We start from the raw sequence: 18,684 nt of genomic DNA, 5'->3' as shown, positions 1-18,684 counted from the left end.
TACTCACTTGCTGTGTGACCTTAATGACTCTACTTCTCTAGGTCTCAGTTACTTCATTTAATATGGGAATGAAAGTTCCTTATCTAATAATGTTGTTGTTATGAGGATTAAATAACATAACTGGGTTTAAACCCTTAGGAACAAAGTCAGGCATATAGCCAGCATTCAGCTAAGGTGAGATATGACCAGTTCTCTTATAACCCCAGCTTTGAGCTTAAAAAAAAAAAGTAGCCATCTGATCACGTATGTCTGAAGTACCATGAAACAGCTAGCTTAACACCTTGTTTCCAGCAAATGTCAAACTGCTGTGGATTATATACTCTCTTAGATATTAATTGTAGATCTGTGAAAAACAACTCAAACATCTTTTCACCATACCATGGTCTTATCAAAGAACTGTTTGCTTTTTCACTATTATATACCCAATTGACCTGGGTCACTACTATGAACCTTGTAGACCAGTGGCTAGTAACACAGAAGAGGTAATCTAAAAGAGAACCATATAGAGAAAAATAAACCACAGGTTTGAAAATCAATGATGTGAACACTTACTGACTACACTAACAGAAGTAGATACCAAGGTAAAAGTCTACTGAGCCTCTAAATAATCTGTGTGAGAATTAGGATACATTAAAATGGGAGAACACTAAAGAATTTTTTAGACTAATCTCCTAAATGAATTGTAAGGGCTTCAGTTGAGTCTGGCATAACGAACAACCATTATGTAATGTGTAAATAACAGAGATGGGCTCAGTGGGAAGAAAAAAAATAGTCTGCTTTTAAAGGAATTAACAATTAATATGTGTAATTCTAACAATCAGGCTCTGTTATGTGAAGCTTACGGTTCCATCTTTCAGTTAAAAAACAATGCTCCTTTCTATATATCATTTAATTACAAAAGAGTACAGTCTGGCTCTCTGATTTCTTTGCCAGCAGCTGTAAAAAAATTTATTGTAGATTTTGTAAAGTGGTCGTATATTTTCAGCTGGTCTTTGTCACCTTTATTATAATTTTTAATACTTTAATGTGAATAAGGCTAAGTGCTTACAAAACTATCATTCTAAAATTAGAGAAATATTTATTCCCCACTTAAAAATGAGTGGTTCAATATTTACCAAACTAAAACATGTAAGAGAAAGTAGAAACAATTGGCCTTTATTACTTAAACCATTCTTTAACAATCCTATGAGGAAAGGCATAATCGTCCTCCTAGAAATGAAAATAAATGAGATTAAGCAGCATGAACAAGGTCACATATAAGCAATCCAGGATTCTAATCTATTGAATAATGAACCTAAATACCTTCCTATGAAGTCAGAAGTACAAACCTAAAAAATAGAAATGGGATGTATTATGGTAGTTTTACAAAGAAATCAGTGTTTTATGAACTCTGTGTGGGAGAAAAGGAAAGAGAAAATAATTTCTATGGGTAAGCAATAAAACATCCAGAGGTAGTAAAGTTTTAATTTGTTTTTTTTTTTTTTCATTTTAAAAAGCAACCAATTTACTTAAGGTTATTTTGGCAAGAAAGTGGAAGACTCAATTTTAAGGCTCAATTACAGGAAAATTAGCAATAAACACTAAAAAAAAAAATCATAGGAAAACCATTTAAAAATCAAACAAAATGACATAAGAAGGCTAAAAAAGCTAAATCAAAAGAACCAAAATCACTGTTACCATAGTATAAACAAGATATATAAATCAATTAAGTTTCCTGTAAATCTGAACATGTCAATGTAATATTCTATTTGAAGGTAACAGTCTTCTTTTCTTCCAGGCCTTCTCCTTAAAATTCTAAAAGGTATTACCACTGCAAGAAAAGTGGCCCACAATGGTTCTTCCTACTCAAGAATTGGTCATAAGTGAATTTATATAAAATAAGTATCATAGCTGAGGTTTTTAAATGAAATAACTTATTTACATAAAGTAAATAAAATTTATTATATAAAAATTTGGAACATAAAATGCTGACTTGGAAAATATTATCTTCTGAAAGTACTAAAGTTACTAGCAATTTAATATCTTTTATCTTTTTAATATAAAGCTTTTAAATATCTTCATTTTGAAATCTTAGCTTATTTGAATCATATGTGATAATTATTTTTCATTAAGTAGATCAGACTGGACAATTATAAACCATTTAAATTTCTTTGCAACTTATTCTTCTGGATAAATTCTAAACTAGGACACGCTACCTATAAAGCCACAATTTAACACCCCAGCTTCAGCTTCCTCTACTTTCCATTTCCGCGCTAATGTCACAGGAACAATTTCTGCATTGCAGATCTCTCATTGCATCTAAAACTTCATAGATGTTACTTACTCTCTATACATGACACAGAGTTCTCTCCCAACTTTTATATTTGTTAACTTCCATTAAACCTGCAACCACTAACTCCAGAAAGCCTTCCCGTTACCTACAAAAATGGCCTTTCTCTGAATTCCCAATATACCCACCACGCACACCATAGCAATCACTGCATGATACAGCTGTTTACAAATTTTTTTCTATTCCCCACATTACAATAAGCTTTGTAAGAGTAAGGACCGTTTTTATCTAAGTATCCACTACACCTATGCCTTTAGCCCATGAAAATTATTCAGTGTTTCACATGGAATGGGGAAGATGGCAAGATGGGAGGGCAGGAGGAAGGGAAAGAGGGTCTAGTTGTAAGCCAGACCTTCTACTGTGTTTCCCTTTTCTCCTTCAGTAATGAACTGCTCTTGTTGCCATATAACTTTTTAAATGCTGGGGGGCGGGGGGAGATTACAAAGCCAGAGATGTTTTCTCATTCCTGTTTATACACTAAGGTCGCCTAACTTTTTCTTCTATTACTACTTGGAAAATATGTAATCTTTAACGAATAAAATTCAGAAGATTTGTACTCTTGACTTAGTAAGGTACTAGGTACAGTACACACAATTTTAAGTTGTTAAAATCTGGCTTAATTCTATATCCACTTCCAGTTTCTAACTATTTTCAAGTGAAATCAGTATACAATATCTTCCCTTGAAAAAGATCACATCACCAAAAACTGGCAGAATGGGCAACTCCGGGGCAATGTTCTCCCTAAAAAACTAATGAGCTGGCAGAAACTATCAAAATCAACTTCTGAAAAATTCTGGAATCAAGACACAAATGTACAGCAACCAGAGGAAGACTTTGTGAAGAAACAGCCACTGTTTTGTGATAAAAGGCATGTCCCATCTACAATCCCCCACATCCCAGAGGGCAACAGTCATCAGGACAGCATCCATCCTGCACAAGTGTGAGGGTTTCTAGTTCCAGAAAGTGGCAGGAATCTTATACTCAAGGTTGTAGGTGTCAACCTATCTGGCAGCTTCCCAAAGGACAGGTGCAAAGAACTGTCTTTGTTTCACCAAACTTAGAATATCCCCAGGGCTAGGACACTTTCACTAAAAGCATTTAAAGCCACAGGTATTAGCTGCAGCAGTCTGAGCTGCAGACAGTACTTGGGACAGCAATAGACAGACCAGAAGCCTGGGAAGGAAGACGTGGGGAAAGAAGGTACGTGTGGGTATACGGTCTTCGAAAGGCTCTCCTGTACACTACTGCTTGCATGCCCAGGGCAGGTTGCACATCAAAAAAGCCTACAAAGATCCTAACCTTTCACTTGTAGCTGACCTTTAGGCTCTACACTAGTAGGAAGCAAAAGCTGGTGGAGAGCTGTAAACAGCCCGACTAAGCACCACAGGAGTGTCTCAAAAGAGCAACTCTGCAAAGATGGGAAGAGTATTTTTTTGTTTCTTCTTTTTTTCTTTCCTTGACTCCAGGCATTTAAAGTAATTCTGTCAAAACATCAGCTGATCACCAAACAAACAGAACTTCAATGGCTACACACGACAGAGAGGACAGACTTAGAAACGTACTTTAGAAAATCACTAATCAAACAACCCACAACAGCAACAACCAACACAGGGGAAAGAAGAATCTGATGTCCAGAGTTACCACATGACAATATTCAAAATGTCCAGTCTCCTACAAAAAGTTATGAGACATGCAAAGAAACAAGAAATATGGCCCATCTAAGGAGAAAAAAAATTAATGTTCAAATTTTGATACATTGGTCTTGATTATCTCCTTCCTCTATTCTGTCCTCCTGCTTACATATTGTTTTCTTTCTCTTTCTCCACAGATGTCCTTTCCTATAAGTCAATCAAATTACTTCTAGAAGCAGATACAATCTAAATTTTAAAGCTCTTGAATTATTAACCTCTAAAGAAGGCATCTTTGAGATACACTTGTACCTATAATTTTACAAAGAAATAAAAAAAGGAAATATAAAAATTAAGAACCACCATTTCATGAACACTTATGTACTGAGTAATTTATGTATATACAGTCCCATTTAATTCTCATAATTCTGTGAGGCAGTATCTCAAACAAGAAAATGAAGATTAATCTGTATAACCAGCCCAAGGTCCCAAAGCTAGTGTCAACATCAGAATTTTTCTTACTTTGTCAGTATTATATAGAAGTAAGTATATCAATACTAAAGAAACCACCCCCAAGACATACATACGTAACTCCCTCAGTCATGTCATCTTCAAGATCTGCTGTGTGCATAGTAAATGACTTGTAGATAAATTTTTAGTACATAACAGGAAATACTTTATAATTTGGACATGAACGTAATAAAAGTAAATGATCCTAAACCCAGATGACACACTAAGGCAAGAAAAATACAAAACTGCTTGCTTCCTATTTCTTTCACAATAGTCATCTCTACAATTAATTTGTATTGGTAATCTTTCTATGGCATAGAAATAACTATACCCAAGAGTATAACAAATGGTGCTACAAATACAGTCCATAAAAACTCTAGGGAATGGAGGAGAAAGCAAAGTGAGTGCTTCCTTTAAAATATATTTAAAACAGGGGCGCCTGGGTGGCGCAGTCGGTTAAGCGTCCAACTTCAGCCAGGTCACGATCTCGCGGTCCGTGAGTTCGAGCCCCGCATCAGGCTCTGGGCTGATGGCTCGGAGCCTGGAGCCTGTTTCCGATTCTGTGTCTCCCTCTCTCTCTCTGTCCCTCCCCCCGTTCATGCTCTGTCTCTCTCTGTCCCAAAAATAAATAAAAACGTTGAAAAAAAATTAAAAAAAAATATTTAAAACAACATGCAGTTTATCAAAAGCAGTATAATCACTTTTATAATTACTTTGTAAGGCTATAACAAACAGATGATAAGTATACCTGGCTGCTAGCAGCCAACTAATGAGTAAAATACAGTAAAAATTAAAAGTCTTAATTGCCAAACCACCATATATTTTTAAATTGTAACTCCAAGCCTAACACTGAAAACCCTAATCCATCTCATAAATAAAGGCAAAACAAAAATTTTTGCAAATACTAGTTGAGAGAATTCATTGCCGGCAGACTTACACTACATGAATTGTTAAAATCAGTTCTTCCAGCAGAAGGAAAATGATACCAGATGGAAATTTGAAATGACAGAAAAAATTCAGGAATGCTAGAATTGTTAAGTCTGTTGTTAAATACAAAAGACTTTTTTTCTCATTTTGAAAACTCTTTAAAAGATACTCATAAAAATACCAACAATGTATTAAGGGATTTACAAATATAAGGAAAAAAAAAAAACAATGACTAGAAGAGCACAAGGGACAGCAGAGGTAGAAATAGTATACTTTAGAAGGTTCTTACTATGTACCTGAAGTGGTATATTATTTGAAGGTAGAGAATGATAATAATGTATACTGTAAACTCTAGGAAAACACTAAATATAAAAAAGAAACAATTTCAAAGACCTTAACAGACACCTCACTGAAGAAGATATACAGATGACAACAAAGCAGTAGGATGTTCCACAAATCATATGTCATCATGGAAATGCAAATTAAACAACAAGATGTCACTACACACCTACTAGAATGGCCAATATCTAGTACACACTAACAATACCAAATGCTGCAAGGATGTTGAGCAACAGGAACTCTCATTCACTGCTCATGGAAATGCAAAATGGTACAGCCACTTTGGAAGAAAGTTTGGTGGTTTCTAACAAAAGTAAACATACTTTTACCACATGGTCCAGCAACTGCTCTCCTTGGTATTCACTCAAAGGAGTTGACAACTTAGGTTCACATAAAAGTCTGGACATGGATGTTTATAGTACCTTCATTAATAATTGCCAAAACCAGGAAGCAACCAAGATGTCCTTCAGTTGGTGAACAGATAAACTGGTACAACCAGACAAGGGAATATTATTCAGCACTAAAAAGAAATGAGCTATCATGCTATGATAAGACATAGAGGAACCTAAATTGCATTAGATAAACCAATCTGAAAGGACCACATATTGTATGATTCTAACCATATGACATTCTGGAAAAGGCAAAACTATGAAGATAATAAAAAGATCAGTGATTGCCAGGAGTTGGTGAAAGGACAGATAAATGGGTGGAGCACAAAGGATTTTTAAGGCAGTGAAAATACTTTGTATGATATAGAATAATGGATACATATCATTATACATTTGTCAAATCCACAGAATGTATATCACCAAGAGTGAGCCACAATGTAAACCATTAGACTGAAATGATTATATGTATCCAGATAGGTTCATCAATTGTAACAAATGTATATACTCTGATAGAAGATGTTAAGTGGGGAGACTGTGCATGTGTAGGAGCAAGGGATATATGGGAAATCTCTGTACCTTTCCCTCAATTTTGCTGTGAATCTAAAACTGCTCTAAAAGCTAAAGGCTTAATTTAAAAAGTATTATTTTAAAGAAAAAATAATAGGTATAATTCATAAATCAACAGTAAATGTAAAATGGAATAATAATATTTAATCAATCCAAAACCAGACATGAAACAGGAAAAAGAGAAACAAAAAAAGGGGTGTGATAAATATAAAATAGCAAAAACAGCATACTGAAATGTTGCCATATTAATAATTACATTAAACGTAAATAACATACAACCATTACTTAAAACACAGAGATTATAAGAATGTATAAAATAAGCGAAATCCAATTAAATTTTATATACAAAAAACATTGTAGAGGCCAGCAAACTTTATTGTAAAGAGCCATACAATAAAGATTTTAGACATTCAGGACCTTATGGTCTCTATCATTACTACTCAACTCTGCATTTGTAATTTGAAAGCAGTCACATATAATACATAAATGACATGGTGTGGCTGTGTTCCAATAAAACTATATTTATACAATGAAATGACTAGCAGGTAACTGACCTCAGAACTAAAATATAAGACATATGTTAAAAGGAAAATGACAAAAAAAGATACACCGTGCAAACACAATTAAAAAGAAAATGGTGTAACAATATTAGTATCACATAAAACGGACTTTGTAAAAGAAAAATTGGAACTTTCCATCAGGAGAATGGAGTTGATTCATCAAAATGGCATAGCAGCCCAAATAAGAATGAATCTAATAAAAGAGCAAAAGAAAAACAAACAAGTCTGCAATTTTAGTTGTAAATTTGGATACTCCTCTCTCAGGCACTGGGAGAATAAATGAACAACAACAACAACAAAAAAAAAAAAACGTAAAAATATAGAAGTCTTAAATAACATTATCAACCAGCTTGACCTAGCTGTTAGGGAGGCATATAAAACAGTCCACCCAACACTCCACCATGCCATAATGCATACTATTTTCAAGTGCTTTATCAAATATTCACCAAGATGAGATTATCCTGGGCTGTAAAAGAAATCCCAATAAAGCTTAAAATTCTTATCACAATAAAGTTAAAATAAAAATCAGTAAAATTATGGGGCACCTGGGTGGCTCAGTTAGTTAAACGTCCAACTCTAGATTTTGGCTCAGGTCATGATCTCATGGTTCATGAGTTTGAGTCCCGTATTGGGCTCCCTGCAGAGCTCGCTTTGGATCCTCTGTCCATCTCTTTCTCTGTCCCTGCTCCTCTCAAAAAATCAGTAAAAATATACATCAGAAAAAAAATATGAAAGTCTCTGGCAAACTTATACTTAATAACCTGTTTACCAAAGCAGGTGTGATCAGGGAAATTAGGAAAATAATTTAACTAAATAAAGTGAAAACACAACATGTCAAAATTTATGGCATGTAGCTAAAACAGTGCTCCAGGGAAATTTATGCTATTAAATACCTATATTACTAAAGAAGAAAGATTTCAAATCAGTTACCTCTAGATTCCATATTTAGAAACTAGAAAGAGTAAATCATACATAAAGTAAGACAAATTTAAAAATGTAACTAAAACAAAAGAAAAATCAACGATACAAAAAACAGTCAAAACAATAGAGAAGAATGATGAAACCAAATGCTGGTTCTTCAACTAGCCAGATAAATCAAAAATGGGGGTGGCAGAGAGCCTTGGGAAAGAAAGTCTAGAGTGGAATACAAATTAGCATCAACACAAATAAGACTCATCACTATAAATCTCACATTCACTAAAAGGGTAATAAGTGATTCTTCTAAATAATTTTATGTCTATCAATTTGACAACTTAAATGAAAAACACAAATTATTTGAATGATATAAATTACCAAAGGTTACTTTAAGAAAAAATCTAAATAGTCCTATGTCTGTAAGAGAAATTGAATTTGTAGTTACAAATCTTCTCAGAAACAACACCTGAGATCCAGATGAATTCTTACTTAAAAATGAACTCTACTTACTATGAACTCTACATAATCCTTCCCAGAAATTTTAAAAGAGGGAACATTTCCAACATTATTTTATGAGCCAACAATACCACAATAATAAAACCAGAAAAACTATCAGAAAAAGAAAACTATACCCAAATAATCCTCATGAACAGAGACACAAAAAAACTTTAACAAAATATATAGCAAATCTAAATAAGCAACATGTTAACAACAGAAGAATCATACATCATCAATAAGAACATTTTAGGGGCACCTGGGTGGCTCAGTTGGTTAAGTGTCTGACTTTGGCTCAGGTCATGATCTCATGGTCCATGAGTTCAGGCCCTGTGTCAGGCTCTGGGCTGACAGCTCAGAGACTGGAGCTTGATTCAGATTCTGTCTCCCTCTCTCTCTGCCCTCCCCCTCCCACGCTCTGTTTCTCTCTTTCTCTCTCTTTCAAAAAATGAGTAGATTTAAAAAAAAAAATTAAGTACAATTTATCCCAGGGATGCAGGAAGCTTACCAATCAAAAAATCTAACAATGTAATTCACCGTTATCAACAGACTGAAAAGACAAAAGCCATCTGATCATCCCAAAAGGTATAGAAAAATCATTTGACAAAATTCAAAACTAGTCATTATTAAAAAAAACTTTCACCAAACTAGGAATATAAAGAAATATCCTCCAACTGATATAAGCTATCTATGAAAAACCTACAGCTAACATCATACCTAATGCTGAATGACTGCATGCTTTTCAGGAATAAGGCAAGGCTATCCTCGTCTGCAACCAGTTCTATTCCGTATTATCCTAGGTGCCCAAGCCAATGCAAAATGCCAAGACATACAGATTATAAAGGAAAAGATAAAACTCTCTTTATTCACAAACATCATAATCATTTACATAGAAAATCACAAGAAATCTACTCAAAGCTTCTCAAATTAGGGGCACCTGGTGGCTCAATTGGTTAAGCCTCCAATTTGATTTCAGCTGAGGTCAAGATCTCACTGTTCATGGGATCAAGCCCTACATGAGGCTGTATGCTGACAGTGGGGAGCTTGCTTGGGATTCTCCCTCTCTCTGCCCCTTCCCCATTTGTGCTGGCTGTCTCTCTCAAAATAAATAAGTAAACATTTTTAAAAAGTGGAAAAAAAGTCTCTAAAGTCTCTTAAAAATAAAAAAGCTTCTCAAGTTAATAAAGAATTTTACTAGTCTCAGGATTTAAGATCTATACAGAAAAATCACTTATATTTCTCTTTATATTAGCAAGAACAATTAGAATATATTAAAACCAAAAATAGTAAGATAGCATAAAACATGAAATACTCAAAAATTCACCTAAACATGTGTAAGGTCTGTACCCTTAAAACCATAAAACATTGCTATGACTTTTGGGTTTGCTTTTGTTTTTTTTTTAAATAGAGAAAAGAAAAAAGACCTAAAATCTAAACAGTTGTAGGAATGTACCATATTCAAGGACTGGAAGATGTCAATTCCACCCATATTTTTACACAATCTAAGCCACAATCATGCTGCCTTTTTGTTGGGAATTCACAGATTCTAAAATGTACACAGAAATTAAAGAAGCATGTAATAGGCAAAACAAATCCAAAACAGAAGAATAAACTTGAGAGGCCCTAAACTACCAGACTTTATAACTTACTACAAAGCCACATAAATCAAGACAATGTGGTATTGCCATTACAATAAACATACACATCAACAGAACAGAACAGAAAGTCCAATCACAGACCCACACAAATCAAAATAAAATCAGTACATCATCAACTGATTAGAGACAAATGTGTCAACATAAATAATGGGGGAAGACAGTATTTACAAAGAGTGAAATACAACTGGACGTCCATATGCCAATAACTGAACCTTGCCTCTTTACACCATTTGTAAATGAAAGAGTTAAACCTATAAAACATCTAGGAAAGAATATTTTGAGTTTGGATTTGGCAAATATGTCTTACACAGGCCACAAAAGGACATTACAAAACTGATGATCTGGACTTCCGCAAATTAATATACTGTTAAGAAAGTGAAAAGATAAACCACAGCCCAAGAAGAAATATTTGCAAATCACATCTGATTAACGACTATTCAGAATATATAATAATATATAAAGAGCTCTCACATTTTAGTAATAAAAAAGATAACCCACTTTTTTAAAACAGGCAAAAGATCTAAACTGATGTTTCCAAAAAAAATATGAAAATGCCATATAAGCCCATGAAAAGATGCTTAACATCATTTGACATTAAGAGAATGCAAAATCAAACACCCACTAGATTCAAATAAAAAAGACTGATAATACAAAACGTTGAAAAGGATATGTATGAAACAACTGGAACTCTCACTTGTCTCTTATGTGAATACAAATGATACAGCCACTTTGGAAAACAATTTGGTACGTTTTTCATGATGTTAAACATACATTTACCTATACATCCTGACATTTCTACTCTTAGATATTTATCCAAGGAAAATGAAAACCTAGGTTCACCTATTTTTACTAATACCCTACAAATGGAAACAAGCTTCTTGGAAACAAGTGGAAACAACTCCCCTGCTTAATTCTAGCTTCATCACTTCCATAATAAAAACTCCCTGTGCAGCTACAGTGAACGAAGCAGTAGACCACATCTCCACTTCTTTTGCCCTGTATCTGTCCACTGCAGCCAGATAATCTTTTTACAACGTAAATGTCACTCCTTTAGCTTAAAGCCTTTCGATAGCTTCCCACTGCTCTTGTAACAGAATCCAAGGTATTTCTAAAAGTCTGTAAAACCTGAATAAACCTTCACATCTGCCTTACAAGTTTCAGCTCACATTGCTCTCTCCTTTGCTCATGACAGACTTCCATCACTCAGATTCGAGCAGTTCTTAAACAGGCCTTGTTTCCACCCCAACTGCTGGGCCTTTTGCTCACTGTTCCCTCTGGCTGCACTGCTCTTTCATTGGCTACCCTAACTAAAGTATGTCTCCACTACTCTGTATCAAAAAACATTATTTCCAATTCACAACTCTAATTACAGTCTATATTTGATTTATGTGTATACTATCTGTCTCCCATAAAAGAAATATAAATTTCTGCAAGACAGAGTCCTACTGCTGCTCTCTCCATTATATCTCCTACTGCCTTACTCAGTGCCTGGTACACAGGTTGTAACTTTCATGCAAGAGGGCCAAGTTCAAGTAGCTAATGAAACAATTACCTAAAAAGTACATTTCCCAATCAGATACATTAATACTTAGATTCTAATGCAAAGTAATAAATTTTATTTTTTCAACATAAAACTTAAAAATCCCTTCAAAATAATCTTCATTATATATTTTACTTTTATGCACACATACATACAAACACAAATATACACATGTGGCCCTAACTATTTACAAGAAAACTGTATAGAAAATCACTTCAAAGTCTAATGCACAGAAGTTATATGAAAGCATAACGCATTTCATTTCTAAACTCTAAATTCTAATTATAAATAATACTTGAAATCTGAGTTTTAAGAGTTGTTTACTTTGATAAAAAATAATTACTTTAGTTATTTGCTTCAATTTAAATGTAACTGTGCAATGAATGACGACTTTTACATGGATGAATACAAGATAACCAAAGATTATATAAAAAGAAAAACACCTATGGGACAGACACCTGGGTGGCTCAGTCGGTTGAGTGTCTGACCCCTGATTGCGGTTTGGGTCATGATCTCAAGGTTGATGGGATCCAGTCCCAAGTAGGGCTCTGTGCTGACAGCACAAAGCTGAACCTGCTTGGGATCATCTCTCACCCTCTCTCTCTGCCCCTCCCCCTCTCATGCTCGCTCGCTCACTCCCTCTCAAAATAAATAAACAAACTTAAAAAAAAAAAAAAGAAAACCATCTACATTCCATTCTCTTATCTCAATATCAAAATCTAGCCATAAGTATACCTGCACAATGTGGAAAGACACAATTTACACACATAAATCTGTTATACCTAGTCAAATAAGAATTATGTAAGTTCTCTAACATAGCACAGAGGATTTTTACGAGTCTTACTCTTATATATGAAAAAGTTTTAAAATGCAGAATTTAAATTCTAAAATAGTTTACAATCAAAACTGTCCTTGATCTTCATAATGTTCTTAAGGCTTATTTTTTCATGATTTTTGTTTTTTCAGGCCACATGACTTGAATTAAATAGCATTCATTATATACCATTCGATGACATTAGTTGTGTAGAGAAACAGAATTCTTTAACTCACATAAAATTTTAAAAAATACTAATATTGAAAAAGGGTGAAAAGTAGTTCTATGCACTCCTGGCTTTCGGTATTTGTTTTTAAAGGATCTTGGGATCAAATACAGAAACCAACATATCTCACGAACAGCTGGAATCATTTACAAAAACAAACATCTACATTTTTAGAGTAAATTTTGCACGTGTATGAGATGAGTACAATAATGCATTGGTTTGTGAAAGGAAAATAAAAACATCTAAATAAAAAGGAAGTTCTAGTACTACTCCTTTTTATTTTATGTTTCATTATCCCTTTATTCTATTTTACATGATTAAATTCTCTTAGAAGTCCAAAAAAAAAAATTTCACTACTTGCATGTGCTACTGGGTTCATTTTACAAAAATAAAGGTTCTTAATGTGGATCAATCCAAATTGTGGGTTACTGGTAGTCAACTTCTACCTAAAATACCCTTAATGTAACAGTCTTTTTAAACTGTTCAAGGTTTCACAGGCCTCACCAATCCCGATCCTTTCTTTACAATGTTTTCCCATGGAAATAATATAGAATGTATATTGTCAATGAAAAATTAAAATGAAAAGTGCAAGAACAAAAAAAAATTTTAACCAAAGATATATATATATTTTATGTATCTATATATTTTAACTAAAGATATATATATTTATATATACATGTATATATAAATATATGTATGTTTATATATATACACAAACAGCAAAACCTTGATTTGTGAGCATAATTAGTTCCGGAACCCTGCTTGTAATCCAAAGCACTTGTATATCAAAGCAAATTTCAAGAACCATTGGCTCAGTTGTTATCATGTGACATCTGGCATCATGTACGACTCATATTGCAAGACACTGCTCGTTTATCAAGTTAAAATGTATTAAAGGGGCAGCTGGGTGGCTCAGTCGGTTAAGCATCTGACTTCGGCTCAGGTCATGATCTCGCAGTTCGTGGGTTCAAACCCAACATCCGGCTCTGTGCTGACAGCTCGGAGCCTGGAGCCTGCTTCAGATTCTGTGTCTCCCTCTCTCTCTGCCCTTCTCCCCCCTCTCACTCTCTTTGTCTCTCCAAAATAAACATTAAAAAAAATTTTAATGTATTAGAAATACTTGCTCATCTTGTGGAACACTGACAGAACAAGCTACTCACAATCCAAGCTTTTACTGCATATGCACATGTGTGCATGTTATATCTATATATATCTCTCTCATATATGTGAGATATATATATGAGATATATATATATATGAGAAAGAGATATACATGAGAGAGAGATGTAGCTCTCATATATATATGAAATATATATATATATATATATATGAAATATGGAACACACTCCTCAAAATTTCAACTTCTTGGAAAAGAACTGTCATCCATTCTGTAACACATAGTAAATTAAAAGAGGAGAGAAAAAAAACTATCTCCCTACAATAAAACCCTTTCCCTAAAGAGCAAATCTAGTTTTCCCCTTTCATACAAGCTTGATACTTTCATGTTACCTTGGACTCTTCTGCTTTTTTCTCCTTTCCCACTGTCAAGCCCTAATGTTTCTTCCCTACTCGTGTACCTCAGATTCGACCCTTCGTTTTGCTAGCCTCTGCACCAAGCAGTTTCAAAATCCCTTCCTTGGAGCCTCACAGTATCATCCTACTTCAACTCACCACTGAATACCACTGCCAAACTCATCTTCCTAAAATACCACTCAGGTCATAATACTGTTTCTCGATAACCTTTTCACTAAATGAATTGTTACTTATTTATTATCTGAATACCTAAATTATCTGAATCTACTGTATGAAATCCTAAAATAGCTTCTCACAGAAGTACTCATCAGGCCCGAAGGGATGAAATGGAAAGAGGTCCCAGCTTTTATTTATTCATTTATTTTTATTAAGAGGTCCCTGCTTTATTTATGTATTTTTTTAATGTTTATTTATTTTTGAGAGACAGAGTGAGACAGAGCGTGAGCAGGGGAGGGCCAGAGGGAGGGAGACACAGGATGGGGAGCAGGCTCCAGGCTCTGAGCTGTCAGCACAGAGTCTGACACAGGGCTTGAACCACTAGTGAGAACATGACCTGAGCCTAAGTCGGATGCCCAACCAACTGAGCCACCCAGGCGCCCCAAGAGGTCCTTGCTTTTTAATCAAAGCTCTACTAAAACCTCTGGGCAGAAGTACATTAGTTTAGTACGCTAGGTACACCAGCTTATTTTTCCTCTGAGCCCCAGTTACTACATAATTATATATGAAGGGATCTTATATATAAAATCTCTAAGATCTCTAAGATCTTCTCATTCTGGGATACAAAGTCTCTACTGAGAAGACAACTGTGATGTAAGCTGAGGTATCATGCAGGCAGGACAGAATTTAGAACCTGAAGACCCAAAGTGGGTAAAATAACATTTGAAAGACTACAAGTGAGGCACCGAATAAACTGCCAAGATTACCTGGCCAGCTAAATGCAAATGAGAAGATTCATCAATTCAACTGATTTGAGAGAAATAAAAAATAGTGACTAGAAAAATAAATAAATTACCCTCTGATTCCCAGAGTTCACAAAGCTGCTTGAGATGAAAAGTTTTATTGGTGTTAACAAATGGGACAAGACTGTGACTTCCCAAAAGACTGTTTACATCCCAATGAGAAGGCATTCCTACTTTAAAAGGCTTTAATTAGGAAGCAACAAAGAAAAATAAATGAAGCACTTAACTAAGAAGTTGGGAAAATGTTCTAGAAATACAAGTCTGAGATAATTATGTGCAAAGAAATTATAAACGTTAAAGCAGAATCTCATGGGTTAGAAAATTTACAAGGGGCACCTGGATGGCTCAGTCAGTTAAGCGTCTGGCTCTGGATTTTGGCTCAGGTCATGATCTCCTGGTTCCTGAGATCAAGCCCTGCATCAGGTTCTGCACTGACAGCATACAGTCTGCTTGGGACTCTCTCTCTCCCTCCCTCTCTGCCCCTTGCCCGCTCACACTCACTCTCTCTCTCTCTCTCTTTCTCTCTCTCTCTCTCTCTCTCTCTCTCTCTCTCCCTCAAAATAAATAAACTTAAAAAAAAAAGGAAAGAAAATGTAAAAATTGTAAATTTGGTTACAAAATCCATAAAGTGATTCACAGATGAAAAATGAATAATATATACAACCTTCATTCAAAGAGAGAAAAGACTGAAAATTAAAAGCAAGATATAGCAAGTAAGTGTACTTTTCATCTCATAAAACAGATACTCAACATGTAATAATAAATCTACATAGAGAAAAGGAACTGAATCAAAATGTTTCTCAAAGTGAATCTCTAGGTTATAGGCTTATAAATCTTTTTATCTTTACATATTTTCCAATGCTGTAAATTTTCTTCAAAGAATTCTTTACTTTTATAATCATAGAAAATATAAGTTTGGGAGGGTATAATAACTCTCAGTATCAGGAGTTATACATAAACACTGGACTACAAATCGCCTAAAGGTATGACCTCCATTTGTCCTAGTGACCAATCTATGAACAGCACCTATATAGTGCTGAAATATCTGAAACTATTCTATATTTATTAAACAAGTATTTAATATGGTTATGATGATAGCAGTATATATAAAAGCAGGTTTAAAATAATATGTACCTTTTTAAAGTTTTCAAATGTAATAGCCCTATGACTTTTTTGATAATAGAATTCCTGCCAATTCTTCTACAAACATAACCTATCTTGGGGTGCATCGATGGCTCAGTCGGTTGAGTATCCAATTCTCGATTTTGGCTTAAGTCATGATCCCAGGGCCCTGGGTCCCCCCTGTGTCAGGCTCCACATTGAGCATGGAGACTGCTTAAGATTCATTCTCTCTCTCTCTTTCTCTCTCTCTCTCTTTCTCTCTCTCTCTCTCTCCCCCTCCCCAAAACTTCCCCCCCAGTCCCCCCCCCCCCGCTCATGCTCTCCTTCTCTCTAATAAAAATAAAAATAAATAACCTATCTCTTAGTCACAGAAACAAGAGCCGTTCAGCTTTCCATCTCCAGTTCCATTCCATAATATCCTAAGCAGTCCCTTCCTTATATAACTTCTTTCCATAACATGGAAATTTATCAAGTTCTCAATCAGAAAATAAAAATGAAAAATAATTAAAGGAAGGTGACAGAGCCCAGGAAGAACTGATGAAAAAGACACTTAACAAGAAGAAAAGAAACAAGTCACTAACATAAGGTTAAATAACCATTATTTATTATTCAATAGTATGTAAAAAAAAATTTACTGACTCACAATTAATCACTACACAAATCTTCGGAGACTGGCTAACTTGGGATCAAATCCCAACTCTGCCACTTACTAAATTCATGACTTGGCAGATAACTTCTCAGTATAACACCACCTATCTCACAGGGACACTGGATGATTAAAGAAGCTACTTTATATTAAGTACCCAAGAGTGACCAGCTTAGACTCAATAAATAATAAATGTTAAATTCCCTCAATTTTCCAGTATAAGATGGGCAGCCAAAAATAAATAAATAAATAAATAAAGAGGAATATTAACTAGTTCAGATGGGAATAATATCCATGACTTTAAATTCATTAGCACTATGTGCTGATCAACAGATCTGAATATGTGGTTAATATTACTAAATATCAGAAAAATATTAATTTAAAAAGCAAAATTACCAAAAAGTCCTAGAAATAGAAAAAAAAAATCACAAGGTGTTGGTTTTGCTTTTTAGAAAACAGAAATACACATTAAATACACAGGCATATAAATTAGTAATTTTCTTTATAACATACATACACATATACAAAAACTTAATCATGAGGAATTAAACTCAGGTAAAACATCATCTAGCCTAAAATGAATCATTCCTAAAATGAAGATACACACCTAAACTCAACTTCTATAAATATTTCTTCAAAATTCCCAGGAATATTAAGATCAGTCTGTAGTTCATATAGGAATTCCCAATGGGTAATTAACTTGTTTTCCTTAATATACAACTTAAACTATGTACAGAAATCAGTATCAAAATAAGTTTTGATAGAAAGAAATTTAGTATTTTCAAGTCACATTTACATCAACTAATATATATTTACATATAATTCAGTTTAATATTGTATCACTATTATACCAATATCAAAGAATTGATTTTACTGTTTGAAAAGTAAGTCACAGCAAATAACAGCAATAATCTATATAGTATTCAGGGTGTGGCAGTCAACCACTTATTGATATTGAAGGGGATCAGGATACGCCACCCCAAAATATGCCACTTTGGCATAAGAATTATTTTAAGCTAAAGGCAATTAAGAAGCAAAAGATACAGGAAAAATATTCTGCCCTCCCATAATCTTCCTAAAAGCAGAGCATAAATTTATCTATGTGAAAGGCATAAAAACCCACCTCTGTTGTGCTAGGATGAGAAGAGCAACCCCTATCCCTGGAGATGGAGAGTCCACCCCAAAAATGAGTCTGCAAAAACAAACTTTACCAAAATAACCCTTATCTTCCATTAGCTGTTCTCCCAAGTACTTCCTAGTCACTTGCCCACAATGCATTGTCCCTTGGATCTCAAACCCTCTTTCCTTTGTCAAGAAGGGTAATAATCTCTCTTTGAGTTTCACTTCATTTCTGTGAACCGTGATGTAAAAATACCAATAAACTGTATATTTGTTTCCTCCTGTTAATCTCTTTTGTCTGTTCACTTCACAAGCCCCACGTTGCTGAACCTTATAAAGTAATAAAAACTCTGGAGCTGGATCTAAACTCTTTCAATTTATATGAGAAAGGGAAGTTATCTCAGTGTT

General features: G+C 34.4%; 1 protein-coding gene across 11 annotated transcripts in view; it reads right to left on the bottom strand.

Annotated features, from left to right (window-relative positions):
* The window catches only part of NBEA (neurobeachin), a 684,640-nt gene that overhangs the window by 608,488 nt on the left and 57,468 nt on the right, over window positions 1-18,684 (bottom strand). The window contains exon 1 of one of the 11 annotated variants that reach the window (XM_045051901.1): window positions 18,281-18,344. The exons of the other annotated variants lie outside the window; for them this stretch is intronic. The gene's annotated coding sequence lies outside the window, so the exon portion shown is untranslated. Of the gene's footprint in view, window positions 1-18,280; window positions 18,345-18,684 lie in introns of those variants that run through there. 11 annotated transcript variants of the gene reach the window in all.

Source organism: Felis catus, chromosome A1 (genome assembly GCF_018350175.1).
Source record: "Felis catus isolate Fca126 chromosome A1, F.catus_Fca126_mat1.0, whole genome shotgun sequence".
Lineage (NCBI taxonomy): Eukaryota > Metazoa > Chordata > Mammalia > Carnivora > Felidae > Felis > Felis catus.
This window is presented reverse-complemented; position numbering and strand designations above follow the sequence as displayed.